The sequence below is a fragment of the Aquarana catesbeiana genome, linkage group LG07 (genome assembly GCF_042186555.1).
Source record: "Aquarana catesbeiana isolate 2022-GZ linkage group LG07, ASM4218655v1, whole genome shotgun sequence".
Taxonomy (NCBI): Eukaryota; Metazoa; Chordata; class Amphibia; order Anura; family Ranidae; genus Aquarana; species Aquarana catesbeiana.
In genome coordinates this window covers 170,049,926-170,064,188 of record NC_133330.1, presented here as the reverse complement: position 1 = coordinate 170,064,188, position 14,263 = coordinate 170,049,926, and the positions used below count along the sequence as shown (strand labels likewise).

The window sequence follows — 14,263 nt, the reverse complement described above, 5'->3', positions numbered from 1 at the left end:
CCAGTAGTGACAGTGATTGTCAGGGATCCACCAGCACCAGTCCAGGACACTTGCGTTCGCCTATGCGTCGGCGCGCTTCCATTCGGACACAGCATCAAACTGCTGTGCATCAGCGCGGCGCTCGGGCGCGCGCGGGTGCGCGCGCGCGGGCGCGTGCGCGTTCGCGTTAGCGCCGGTTTGGCGCCATCTTAGCACATAAAAGTTCCCCTGTTCCATGAGGACGTCGCTGCTTCGTCTCAGCTCTGTGAATCTGTTGACCCGTATCCTGATTGTCTGCTACCTAATCTTGACCCGGCTTGTTTGACCATCCGACCTGCTCCTATCCCGATCCGGCTTGTCTGACTACTCTTCTGTCCGTATTTGCTACCGTTGCCGAACCCTGCCTGTTCACCGACTCTGCCTAGTCTGCCGTTATTACCTGTGCCAGCTACCTGCCGACCCGGACTGTCTGACTCTGCTTGTGCCTACTGTTCACTTGCTGTTGCACCTTCAGCTTCAGCTTCAGTGATCTCTCCCTCCAGCGTGTCAAGCCTGCTGCCGCTCCAGTCTGCTCTCACCTGCAACTCAGCCATCCAGTGTGTCAAGCCTGCTGCCGTTCCAGTCTCCTCTCACCTGCAACCCAGTGAGTCAAGTTACTGCTATTCCAGTCTCCACTCACCTGCAGCTCGGCCATCCCAGGAGGGATCTCTGCCTCCACATCAGAGACTATACAGGCACTCCTACCCCACTGCGCTCAGGAGACCACTGTCCCCACTCCAGTGGCTCCTGAACCAGCGTTGTATGAGAGGTCTTCTCCTACAGTCAGGCTCTCCTACCAGGTACCTTACAGTACGAAGCAGCCATGACTGAGCCTGCAGGAGATACCTCTCCTTTGAAAGAAATATGCACCCACCTTGCGGCCCTCACTCAAGCCGTACAATCCCTTCAGGATAACTACAACAGATTGGAGGGACAAGTCCAGAACCTAGCAGGCCCTAACCCCTTGGCCTCCTCTTCAGCCACAACCCCAGCACAGACGGCTCCTGGACCTTCTGTTGTAATGCTTCCACCTGAACCAAAGGTTCCTACTCCTGATAGATTCTCTGGAGACCGGTCCAAGTTCCGGGCCTTTCGCAACGCCTGCAAGCTCTTCTTTGCGTTACAGCCCCGAACCTTTTCACTGGAGGCCACCAAAGTGGGGTTTGTGATCTCCCTCCTACAAGGGGAACCTCAGATCTGGGCTCATCGGCTACTTGAGGGGGACTCCGTCCTAACCCAGTCTTTATCCTCTTTCTTTGAAGCCATGGCACAAATTTATGAGGACCCTCAACAGACTGCAACAGCTGAATCAGCACTGCTCACGCTCCAGCAAGGTCGCAGACCTGCGGAAGATTATGTCATGAACTTTAGACGTTGGAGTGCAGACACTCAGTGGAATGACGCGGCCCTGCGTCATCAGTTCCGCTTAGGTCTGTCTGAAGGTTTAAAGGACGAACTTGCCCGAGTGGGTGTACCAGACACTCTTGAAGCATTAATTAATCTGACTATCCAAATTGACCGGCGAATCCGGGAACGTCGTTCTGAACGATCCACTTTACAATCCCGCCCGATGTGGATGACAGCCAGAGCACCTCTTCCGGCAGCACGCTACTTACCCCCATCCAGCTCTAATCCAGCTAATGCTATGCCTGATCCTGTGGAGCCTATGCAATTGGGACTGATGCGACCCGCCTTATCGCCTGAAGAACGGGCCCGGCGCCGGCAACTCAATCTGTGCCTCTACTGTGGTGGGACTGGGCACTATGTCCTGAACTGTCCAGTCAAATTAAGTAAGTGCCCATTCTCTGTGTATACCAGTCTTTCTGCTCTGTCTGCGAACTCTACCCACATTGCCATTCCTCTGTCTTTACAGCTGCAAGAAGGGACAATAACGACCAACGCCATCATTGATTCCGGAGCATGCAGCTGCTTTATTGACTCAAACTTTGCCAGCCAGCATAACATTCCATTACAAACCAAGACCCATGGACTCGCTGTGTTTCTAGCTGATGGTTCCCGCATCAGATCGGGACAAGTAACCCAAGAAACCCTGCCTCTGCCTGCTTCTACTTCCTCCCTACACAAGGAACTGCTGGTTCTTGATGTCATCTCCTCCCCTATGTTTTCCATCATCCTGGGCATTCCTTGGCTGCAGGCCCACAACCCTTACATTCATTGGACATCTGGAGAAGTGAAATTCTCATCTTCTTACTGTCTTGAACACTGTGTAAAGGAAGATTCGGATTCTTCATCTACTCTACTTTGTCTAGACACCGACCAGAAACTCTGCCAGGTCATACCTAAACAATATCATGAATTCATCGATGTTTTTAGTAAAAAGGGGGCAGACTCTCTTCCACCTCATCGGCCCTACGATTGCCCCATTGATTTGCTGCCTGGATCCGAGATACCATTCGGACGCATTTTTCCTTTATCCGAGAAGGAACAGGAAGTACTAAAAACATATATAGATGAGAATCTGGCCAAAGGTTTTATACGTCACTCTACCTCTCCAGCTGGTGCCGGAATATTTTTTGTGACCAAAAAGGACAAGTCGCTCCGGCCGTGTATCGATTATCGTGAGCTAAACAAAATCACGGTCAAAAATCGGTATCCCCTACCCTTGATACCTGAACTTTTTCAAAAATTAAGGACTGCCGTCATCTTCACCAAGCTTGACCTAAGAGGGGCATATAATCTAGTCCGCATCCGGGCTGGACATGAGTGGAAGACAGCATTCCGAACCCGATTCGGGCATTATGAATACCGGGTCATGCCCTTTGGGCTCTGCAACGCCCCTGCAACTTTTCAACACCTGATTAACGACGTCCTCAGGGACTTTCTAGATGTGTTTGTAATTGCATACCTGGACGATATCTTGATTTTTTCGGAGTCCCGTGAATTGCATCAGGAACATGTCCGCAGGGTGTTGGGTCGTCTTCGCTTACACAGTCTGTACGCGAAAGCGGAGAAATGTGAGTTTGAACAACAGAGCATCCAATTCTTGGGGTTAATCATCTCCGCAACAGGCATCAAGATGGACCCACAAAAAGTGTCCGCTGTGCTGGACTGGCCGGTACCCTTGGACAAGAAAGGAGTTCAACGGTTTGTGGGGTTTGCAAACTTCTACAGGAAATTCATCAGGGGGTTCTCAGCCATAATTGCACCCATCACGCAGTTAACCAAACAAAATATCAGTTTTTCCTGGAACCAACTTGCCCAAGATGCCTTCGAAAATCTCAAGAAGCTGTTTACTTCAGCACCTATCCTCAGTCATCCTGAACCATCCCTACCGTTTATTTTAGAGGTTGATGCCTCCGAGATTGCGGTAGGTGCGATTCTTTCACAGCGCAAAGGTAGCAAAGAGATAATGCATCCTGTAGGGTTCTTCTCCCGTAAACTCTCCCCCGCGGAGAAGAATTATGACGTCGGTGACCGTGAACTTCTCGCTATAAAAGCTGCTCTAGAAGAATGGAGGTACCTGTTGGAAGGGGCTATGCATCCAGTACTAATTTATACTGACCATAAAAACCTAGAGTACTTACGATCTGCCAAACGTCTGAAGCCTCGACAAGCCCGCTGGGCTCTGTTTTTCTCACGTTTCTCCTTCCACATCACGTACCGTCCAGGCTCTAAAAATATCAAACCAGACGCATTATCACGTATGCATGACAATCCTAAGGACTTATCCACTCCGGACACCATATTACCCTCAAACAGTTTTTTACTGCTGCAAAAAGATTTACTTTCCCTGATTAAGGAAGCATCCTCTGAATCAGCCAGGCCTACTGGAATTTCTTTAGTAAGTAGAGATGGTCTGTTCTGGAAAGGAAGCCAAATTTTTGTTCCTGAAGACATTCGGGTCAGGGTTTTAACACTTCTCCACGACCACCCATTGGCAGGCCACTTTGGGGTCCGCAAGACCTTGGAACTAGTGCAGCGTACTTTCTGGTGGCCCAATCTGAAAGACTTTTGCGAAAAGTATGTTAGTTCCTGTCCCATCTGTATCCAGAATAAGTCGTCCAGGAATCGAGCTTGGGGTCTATTGAAACCATTGCCCGTACCCGACAGACCGTGGAAAATGATTTCTATGGACTTTATTGTGGAACTTCCATGTTCCGAAGGATGTTCAGCTATCTTTGTAGTTGTAGACCGTTTAACCAAAATGGCTCATTTTCTACCTTTAAGGGGAACCCCGTCTGCCTCCGAAACTGCTCGCATATTTATCAAGGAGATCATCAGACTTCATGGAGTACCGGCAAACATAGTTTCTGATAGAGGGGTTCAATTCACTTCACGTTTCTGGAGATCCCTGTGTGAAACCTTAAAGATTGAATTGGCTTTGTCCTCGGCATACCATCCTCAGACAAACGGTCAGACAGAGAGGACTAATCAGACCCTGGAACAATACATCAGATGCTTCACATCATTCACACAAGATGATTGGGTATCTCTATTACCCTTAGCAGAATTTGCCTATAACAATGCCAAACATTCTGCCACCGGTCAATCTCCCTTTTACGCCAATTATGGCTTTCACCTAACCTTTCTTCCTGATTTCCTTTCAGAGTCTTCGGTTCCAGCAGTACAAAGTACGGTGGAGTTCCTCAGTCACAACAGCCGGTTGCTACAGGAAACGGTATCCAAGGCTCAGGCTGATGGTAAGAGAATCTTCGACAGGAAAAGAAGGGGGGAGCTGAACTTGCAAATTGGCGACCAGGTATGGCTTTCTACTGTTAACATCAAATTAGCATGTCCTTCCAAGAAGTTGGCACCTAGATTCATGGGACCTTTTCCAGTCAGAAGGAAAATCAATGAGGTATCTTATGAGTTGACGTTACCTGATTCATTTAAAATTCATCCAGTATTCCATGTATCTCTGCTTAAACCTGCTGTACCTGATCCCTTTCCTGCTAGGGGCACAAGACCCCCTGAACCTGTTGTAGTTGATGGCAGTGAGGAATTTGAGGTCGAGGCTATCCTTGATTGTAGAAGAAGGCAAGGGCAAAACCAGTTCTTAATCAAGTGGAAGGGCTACGGCCCAGAAAGTAACTCATGGGAACCAGACAGTAATGTGCATGCCAGGCGTCTAGTGCGCGCTTATTTTTCTACTCATCCTGAGAAGAAGAGGTTGTTGGGCATCCGGAGGCTGCCCCTTGGGGGGGGGCAATGTCAGGGATCCACCAGCACCAGTCCAGGACACTTGCGTTCGCCTATGCGTCGGCGCGCTTCCATTCGGACACAGCATCAAACTGCTGTGCATCAGCGCGGCGCTCGGGCGCGCGCGGGCGCGCGGCGCGGGTGCGCGCGTGCACGCGCGCGGGCGCGTGCGCGTTCGCGTTAGCGCTGGTTTGGCGCCATCTTAGCACATAAAAGTTCCCCTGTTCCATGAGGACGTCGCTGCTTCGTCTCAGCTCTGTGAATCTGTTGACCCGTATCCTGATTGTCTGCTACCTAATCTTGACCCGGCTTGTTTGACCATCCGACCTGCTCCTATCCCGATCCGGCTTGTCTGACTACTCTTCTGTCCGTATTTGCTACCGTTGCCGAACCCTGCCTGTTCACCGACTCTGCCTAGTCTGCCGTTATTACCTGTGCCAGCTACCTGCCGACCCGGACTGTCTGACTCTGCTTGTGCCTACTGTTCACTTGCTGTTGCACCTTCAGCTTCAGCTTCAGTGATCTCTCCCTCCAGCGTGTCAAGCCTGCTGCCGCTCCAGTCTGCTCTCACCTGCAACTCAGCCATCCAGTGTGTCAAGCCTGCTGCCGTTCCAGTCTCCTCTCACCTGCAACCCAGTGAGTCAAGTTACTGCTATTCCAGTCTCCACTCACCTGCAGCTCGGCCATCCCAGGAGGGATCTCTGCCTCCACATCAGAGACTATACAGGCACTCCTACCCCACTGCGCTCAGGAGACCACTGTCCCCACTCCAGTGGCTCCTGAACCAGCGTTGTATGAGAGGTCTTCTCCTACAGTCAGGCTCTCCTACCAGGTACCTTACAGTGATGCAGCAATGATAAGAAGTTGTAACACTGCCATGTGCGGACAGGTAGACAGCCAAGACTTGATAACTGTTGTTCTCCCTATGTCCTCCACATAGCAATACTCCCCATTTTTAAATGTCTCTACTCAACCTATCACACATGTAATGCAAAATACTGCCATGCCATATTGAATCGCATAATCCTTGGGGAAAAACACAAAGCAAATCATTTTCAGATACTTTTGCAGGCCAAACATTTAAAAACATATCCATGATTTTAACATGTTAAATTTTTAGCAGGTCCTGTGTTATTAAAACATTAAAATGCATTAAGAGGTCCTTCCAATCTGTGATCAGATTTTGAATAGCAAAAATTGAGGCATCGAACAGGGCATCACTCTAATATTTATAATATAGCAAGCACAGGTGAAAGTAGAATAAGCTGAGGAGGATCTACAATACATCCTGAATACTGAAGAGGGGATGTTGATGACACCGCTGTCACTGCAATGAGTCTGCTGTTTAACAATTGTTCTATTGGTGATCTTGATTATATATCGATTTTGGTAAAAAAAATTGTAGTTGGGCATGGAGAACAACACAATGCTAGCTTCAGAATCTCACAGCTCTTTCCCAGCTTTAATTGTCTTATGAGAAAAAGTTTTTGCCTAACTCCAATCGATTTTATAGTTGTGGATAAATTGGTTAAGAGTTAACATTTCTGTTTAGTTTTTATTACTGTATGTGATCCAATTGGGGAGATTCTCCCTTTCTTCTAACCTCTTTGATGCCCATTTAAAAAATGGGGGGGGGGGGGGGCAGTTGCCCCCAGGACAGGAAGGCACCAAAAGCAATTAAAACATTGTCAGAATTTCTATATCTTTTTCATCTTACTAAAAGTTTGCTTATGTTGTTGTTGTTGTTGTTGTTGTTGTTGTTGTTGTCTTGTCCCCAATGAAGAGATTTACTTTCACTTCCTGTCCTGCCTAATATAAAATAAAACATCTACCATGAACAGAAAATACTATGACCCTCCCTCTAAATTCCTGTATGCCTCTCTGAAGCATATACAGCATAAGTATATATATATATATATATAATGTATATAGCCCCTCCCATCAGCTTCCATTGTGCTTTTGCTGCTTCAGCTTAAATGAGCATATACTGAAATCATACCAAATGGTAAAAGAAGTACCTTTCCTGAAATAGTTCTCTTGGCTCCCTACAATCACAATCACAAAACCAAATGGCAGAAATGGGGTCTTGTGATCTTTGACAAAGGGGTTTAAGAGATTGACGTTCAGGCAGATTTGGCCAGTCAATAGCATTGCCTGAATTCTAATCCTCACCTTCAGCAAAAATCATGTGACCAAAAGTTTGCCATTTGGATAGATGTCTGGAAGTGGGCTGAACTAAGAACATTTTTTTTGCAAGAGAAATAAGCCAGATAGCATATTTTTGATTTTCTGTAACTTTAAGGGAGCAGGATAGACTGAATAGGGGGGGAGGTTGAATAATTTTAGAATAGTCCCCCTAAAAGCTTACATTAGTATACTAGCTGCTGATGGTGTGGCTGCTGCACTGCACATACCCCCCACCCCCTTCCCAAAAAAATATTCTTTTTCTTTTTCACTGTGGGATTAAAAAAATAAATCTTCTTTCTATTCTTTCTACTGTAAATTCAAGCTTTTCCAATTACCTTAGTATAGCCTCAAAATTAAAACAATGCAAATATTGTCTGGTAATACCTTCAGCAAAGAGCATTTTTGCTTATATTATTTTAAGCTATTAAACGTATATAGGAAATGGATCTTGTGAATCCTTGGCAATTTTTTTCTAGAAAAATTGCTGATCTTTTAAAAGCAAAAAAGACTATTTAAGTACAAAACCATATCAAGCAAAGTTACTATAAATTATCTTCACTACAGCATTTCACTATTGTCATGTTATTATAAAGTAATAATCTACTGACATCAATGTAACATGATTAATTAGCTAACCAGAATACTTTAATAAAGGGCATAGTTATTAATGAGGCAACATTCTTTGACATTCAACAAAATCATTAAATAGAGCATGATTATAAGTGCCATTCTATACATGCTATGAAATTAATATTTTATTATAAAACATATATCTGTGTTTAAAGGCGACTACGTCTAAAAACAGAATTAAATGTACTTTGAATATGAGCTACTTCATCTGATACTAGTGTCTGCTTTGTATGTCACTATGCTAGCAAACTTATTCATATTTATGGAGGCCTTGCAAAACAAGCATCTAGGTGATTGCAGCTAAACTAAATATCCAGCAAAATATATATATTTTTAAACATTTAAACTCAATTTCCAGTGACCTATTTGTAAAAAATATTTACCTTTGCTGATGCTCAGCTTCAGTTTTGTGTGATGGCCAATGTCCTTGAGAAACAAGGGATTAGCCAGCTCCAGAGCAGCACTTGAGAGCAGGTGGACAGATTAGGAATGAGGTTTAGCTCTCTGGATAATAATGATGACACTTGCAGAAATAGCTCTGTGTAAGTAATAGGATTATGATGGAGGATTTAGAAAATGTTCTTTATTAGTGTAGACCAATAGGGAAGCTGCTGATATCCAGTTTCTAAAGGAGAGAACCTTTCCCCAGTGCTGCTTCAAAATTACATTTTTCTGCCTACAGGAAAGTGAAACTTTGTAGCAATTGCTGTTTGCTCAATATTAAATTAAATGTAGAAATATAATTAGTTGACCTTATACTCTACAAAACCATGTTAGTGCAACTATGTCAAAGCTACTAGTTCTGAAGTGCCAAGGTGTTCTGTCATAAGAAGTAAGAAAAAACTAGCACATCACTAATTTGCTGCAGTTTTCTCAGCCGAATACCAATAAATCACATATACACTGTCCACACACAGTTTTAGACTGTTAAATGGTCCTTATTCATAACTGTCCTAACGTAAACCTACATCTTTAGATGCATTCTCCACTCCTGTTCCCAGCATTATGACATCACTGAATGCTTAAAACCATTATGTAATATGTTTAGCCCTGGAAACAAGAAATCACTAGCTTCAGTTGCCAAGAACTTGGCACAGGACTGTGTGCTTTCAGTGCTGGCTGCTCAAATGCCTCATAAGGTATGAAACTCTAGGAGTCAAGTTAGAGTTAGTAGTTGCGTTATAGGGTAAGTAAGGAATAATGTTTCCTGTAGGTCAGGGATAGCTGACTAGGGTAAAGTGATGTGGTAATACTTAGGGTAAGGATTTAGGCTTTCTTAATTTAATATGAGGGATTACATTTATGGGTTAAGGTTAGGTAGGGTTGAAACTCAACTGTGCTACAGCTTTCTATGAATGACAAAGAATCTCTGAATGGGGGATGGTCAGATGATTGATAACTATGCCCCCCCCCATTCACAGCTCCCTTGTCATTCATAGAAGCTTTCAGGTAGTATGATGTGCCCCTTATGTTGATTCTTCTTATTTTAGTAGTAATCCACTCGATCCTGCACCCCCAATCCTTCCTCCATAATCTTCTGGTGCAGCGGGTAATAAAACAGCTAAGGGGTGGTCAGGAATCATACCCTAAAAAAATCCACTTGATACCAGTAGTAAAATAAAATTTGAAAGAGTGCACAGGATTAGAAAGCCTGAAGAAATAAGTGGGGACGCCCCAAGAGACGTTATTGTAAGATTCCACAACTACCAAGATAAGGAGCAGATCAATTCCAGCTTGAAAAAGAACCATCAGTGAGGTTTGGTGAGACAAATCTGCAGATTTTCCCGGACCTGGCAGTGGAGACGCTATCCAGGAGAAGAATCCTGAAACCATTACTGGCTCTGCTTAAAACTCACGACGTTCAAGCAGGTGGAGGTAAGCATTCACCTCATCGTCTTCCATTCCTTAGGTCAGCAAGGATATGCAAATCTTCCCCTACTGTAAACAAAAAGATGTCTAGGTTAAATATAATTTCATATAATGTAAGAGGCCTGAATTCCCCCATAAAATGTGCAAACATAATGGGTGAATTGAAATTTCTGAAAGCAGATGTGGCTCTGTTACAGGAGACGCACCTCTTTCTTGGTAAGTGCCGGAGCATTTTCTCCAGGGATTACCCGGTTTGGTTCTATGGAGACTCCCCGATTAGGGGCGCAAAAGGAGTGGCAATTGGGTTTGCTAAGGAAGTAAGGTTTAAGCTAGAGGAGAGAATGACCGACCCAAAGGGGCGCTTTCTGTTCCTAAGAGGTAAACTAAACGGGTCAGACTGTTCATTAGCAAACGTATATGGCCCGAATAAGAACTCTAGTAGATATTTACTGGGAGTCCTAGCAAAGTTCGAGGAATTTAAGAAGGGGGGGCCATAATAGTAGGAGATTTCAATCTGTGCTTGGAGAGAGGGAAAGATAGTACCTCGCATGCACGGGGGATGGGGGGGGTATGGATGAACAAACTGAAAAAGAAGCTGCGCCAATGTCAACTTGTAGACGTATGGAGGATGCAACACTACAATGTAAAAGACTACACATTCTACTCCCCCGTCCATGCGACGTACTCTAGATTGGATTTTTCCGTTGTGGAGCATTGGCTCCTCGAGGAGGTTGAGGGTACAAATATTGGAACAACGACCTTCTCAGACCATGCGCCTGTGAGACTACAGTTGAAAATAGGTGAGCGTAAAAATTTGTGCAACAGTTGGAGACTAAATGAGGATCTCCTCCATGATAGAGTAATCGATAAGCGAATCAAAGAAGAGCTAGAACTTTATTTTAAAATGAATGTGCCAGGTGAGACGTCAGAAGACACAGTCTGGGAGGCTCATAAAGCGTATATCAGAGGTATCTTAATGATGGTGGGCTCTGAAGAAAAGAGAAGAAAGGAGAAAGACAAACTTGCCCTGCAAAAAGAAATCTATGACCTAGAACAACAACACAAGAAAATGGGGGATGGGGAGGTCTTGGCAGGCCTATTTAGGAAGAGAGAGGCTATCCGGGACCTAATTGAACAAGAAACCCGAAAGTTATACAACCTTATGAAAAAAGAAAGATATTTAGGCGGCAACAGACCTGGTAGATTTCTGGCAAAGGCCCTGAGAAAAAAGAAAAATACCAATTATATCGATAAAATAAAAACAAGGACAGGGGACATCAGATATAAAGATAAAGATATCGCGACAACTTTTCAAGAATACTATGGGGGGTTGTACGCAATCAACAAAAATGACACCCAGGAGGGGAAGGAACAAAAATGAGAGAAAATTAAAAATTATCTAAAAGATATCGGACTGGTCAAAATTACGGAAATTGAACAAAGCACTTTAGAGGCCCCCATAACAGAGGAGGAAGTAAGAAAGGCACTTAAGGAAACGCCAGTAGGCAAAAGCCCTGGTCCTGATGGGCTGACAGTCCTATACTAGAAAAAATACCAGGATTATCTAATCCCCAAAATGTGCTCTTACATGAATGAAATTGGGGACAAAGGGGAAATGAGGAGAGAAGCATTGGAAGCCAACATAGCCATCATCCTGAAAGATGATAAAGACAGTACACTTTGCTCCAGCTATAGACCCATCTCGCTCTTAAATGTAGATACAAAACTATTTGCCAAAGTGCTTGTAGAAAGATTGAAACAAATAATAATTAAGATCATACATCCAGACCAGGTCGTGTTTATACCGGGAAGAGAGGGACGTGATAATGGTATTAAAACACTCTTAGTTGTTCAGAAAATCAAAGAGAGCGGAGCCCCAGGTCTACTTCTGTCAATCGACGCTGAAAAAGCGTTTGACAGAGTAGACTGGGGCTTCATGATGTGCATATTGGAGGGGATTGGACTTGGGGATAAAACCCTTAGATGGATAAATGCATTATACTCCCGACCTACAGCGAGAGTGAGGGTAAACGGTTTACTCTCGGAGCCATTTGAAATGTTCAATGGCACAAGACAGGGGTGCCCACTCTCCCCATTGCTATTTGTGTTGGCTCTCGAACCCCTTCTCCCTAGGATTAGGCAAAACCCGGACATTAGTGGGTTAAAGATTAGTAAAGACGAGTATAAACTGGCTGCCTTCGCGGATGATTTTCTGCTCTATGTCACGCGCCCGAGGATCACTCTCCTGAATATTATATCTACACTAACAGAATACGGGAAGCTTTCCAATTTTAAGGTTAATCCAACCAAATCGGAAATGCTAGATATTAACAAAAGCAAAGAGATTATTCATATCAAAAACACTTTCCATTTATTTGGGGGAAAAAAGAACTTAATTATTTAGGAGTCAAAATAACTACATCAAACAGAAGGAGGGTGACCAACTCGTTTTAGGAGGAAAGCCGTGCCACGTCCAATAATGCATAAACACAAGACAATGGATTCCCCTAGGTGGACTTTCCCGGCACTTGCATAGAAAAAGAAAAAATATAGAAGTAGAAACTATTGTACATAGTAAAAGCATATAAATTTTATTCAGTTGGAAAATACAAATGTTAAAAACAAAGTGGATATCTAGAGTAACATAATAGTACTACATAGTAAACATGATGACCATCAAGCAATAGGCAATGATGAAAGGAACCAGAAGACTCTTTTCAAGTCCTTTCATCATTGCCTATTGCTTGATGGTCATCATGTTTACTATGTAGTACTATTATGTTACTCTAGATATCCACTTTGTTTTTAACATTTGTATTTTCCAACCGAATAAAATTTATATGCTTTTACTATGTACAATAGTTTCTACTTCTATATTTTTTCTTTTTCTATGCAAGTGCCGGGAAAGTCCACCTAGGGGAATCCATTGTCTTGTGAAATAACTACATCAAAAGAGACTCTGTTCCAGGCAAATTTTATGCCCCTCCTTAATGAAATAAAGCAAGAGCTGAACAGAATTTCACGAGGTCAGCTATCCTGGGGAGGTAGAATCAACATATATAAAATGGTAATATTACCCAAAATTACATATAAAATGCAGATGCTTCCAATATCACTTTCACAAGCGTACCTCAAAAGTCTACACACAATGCTTTTAAGATTCACCTGGAGAGGGAAAAAACCTTGTTTAAATTTCACACAGTTAACTAAAGATAAGGGTAAGGGAGGGTGGGGAGCCCCAGATATTTGTAAGTATTATGAGGCAATTGCTTTAGCACGAGTAATAGACTGGGTTAAAAAGAATAAAGAAAAACAATGGGTAAAAATGGAAAATAAAATTAGTGAAACCACGTTGAATAGGATAGTATGGATTCCACCACACTTAAGAAAATGTAGTGCTGAAACACAGGACATTACAAGACATACACTTAAAGTTTGGGATACTTTGCACAAAAGGGAGCATTGGGAGTTCAATTAACCCTTAATTTCACTTAAGGATACAGAATACTTTGCACCAGGGATGGAGGACTGGTTTGGGAAGTGGATTTTAGAGGAAGATGCCCAATTAAAGGATGTAATGAGTCAGGATAAAATTTGCATATTCCAAGAACTGGGGCTTCATGATGTGCACATTGGAGGGGATTAGACTTGGAGGTAGAACCCTTAGATGGATAAAGACATTATACTCCCACCCCATAGCGAGAGTGAGGGTAAACGGTTTACTCTCTGAGCCATTTGAAATGTTCAATGGCACAAGACAGGGGTGCCCACTCTCGCCGTTGCTATTTGTGTTGGCTCTCGAACCCCTTCTCCCCAGAATTAGGCAAAACCTGGACATTAGTGGGTTAAACATCAGTAAAGGGAGGGGGTGGGAGGGTTGGGAGTGCCCCAGGATGTGCTGAAAGAGGGAAGTTTATTGTAATAAGGGTCTTTCTGTGATATATTTGTTTGGTAAAAAGTTAATAAAAATTGCCAAAATGATGTGACGATGTGAAGGGACGAGTTTGAACTTTAATAACTGAAACATGACTCCCGGAAATATACCTCACTGATGTGGCAAAAAAAAAAAAAAAAAAGTCAAAGCTACTAGTGCTGAAGTGCCAAGGTGTTCTGTCATAAGAAGTAAGAAAAAACTAGCACATCACTAATTTGCTGCAGTTTGTTCAGCCTAATACCAATAAATCACATATACACTGTCCAAACACAGTTTTAGACCGTTACATGGTCCTTATTCATAACTGTCCTAACGTAAACCTACACCTTTAGATTAATTCTCCACTCTTGTTCCCGGCATTATGACATCACTGAATGCTTAAAACCATTATGTAATATGTTTAGCCCTGGAAACAAGAAATCACTAGCTTCAGTTGCCAAGAACTTGGCACAGGACTGTGTGCTT

General features: G+C 43.6%; 1 protein-coding gene across 1 annotated transcript in view; it reads right to left on the bottom strand.

Moving 5' to 3' along the window:
• PDC (phosducin) overlaps window positions 1-8,505 on the bottom strand; it is a 44,896-nt gene extending 36,391 nt beyond the window's left edge. The window contains exon 1 of the mRNA XM_073591424.1: window positions 8,379-8,505. The gene's annotated coding sequence lies outside the window, so the exon portion shown is untranslated. The remainder of the gene's footprint in view (window positions 1-8,378) is intronic.
• Window positions 8,506-14,263: the final 5,758 nt, after the last annotated feature.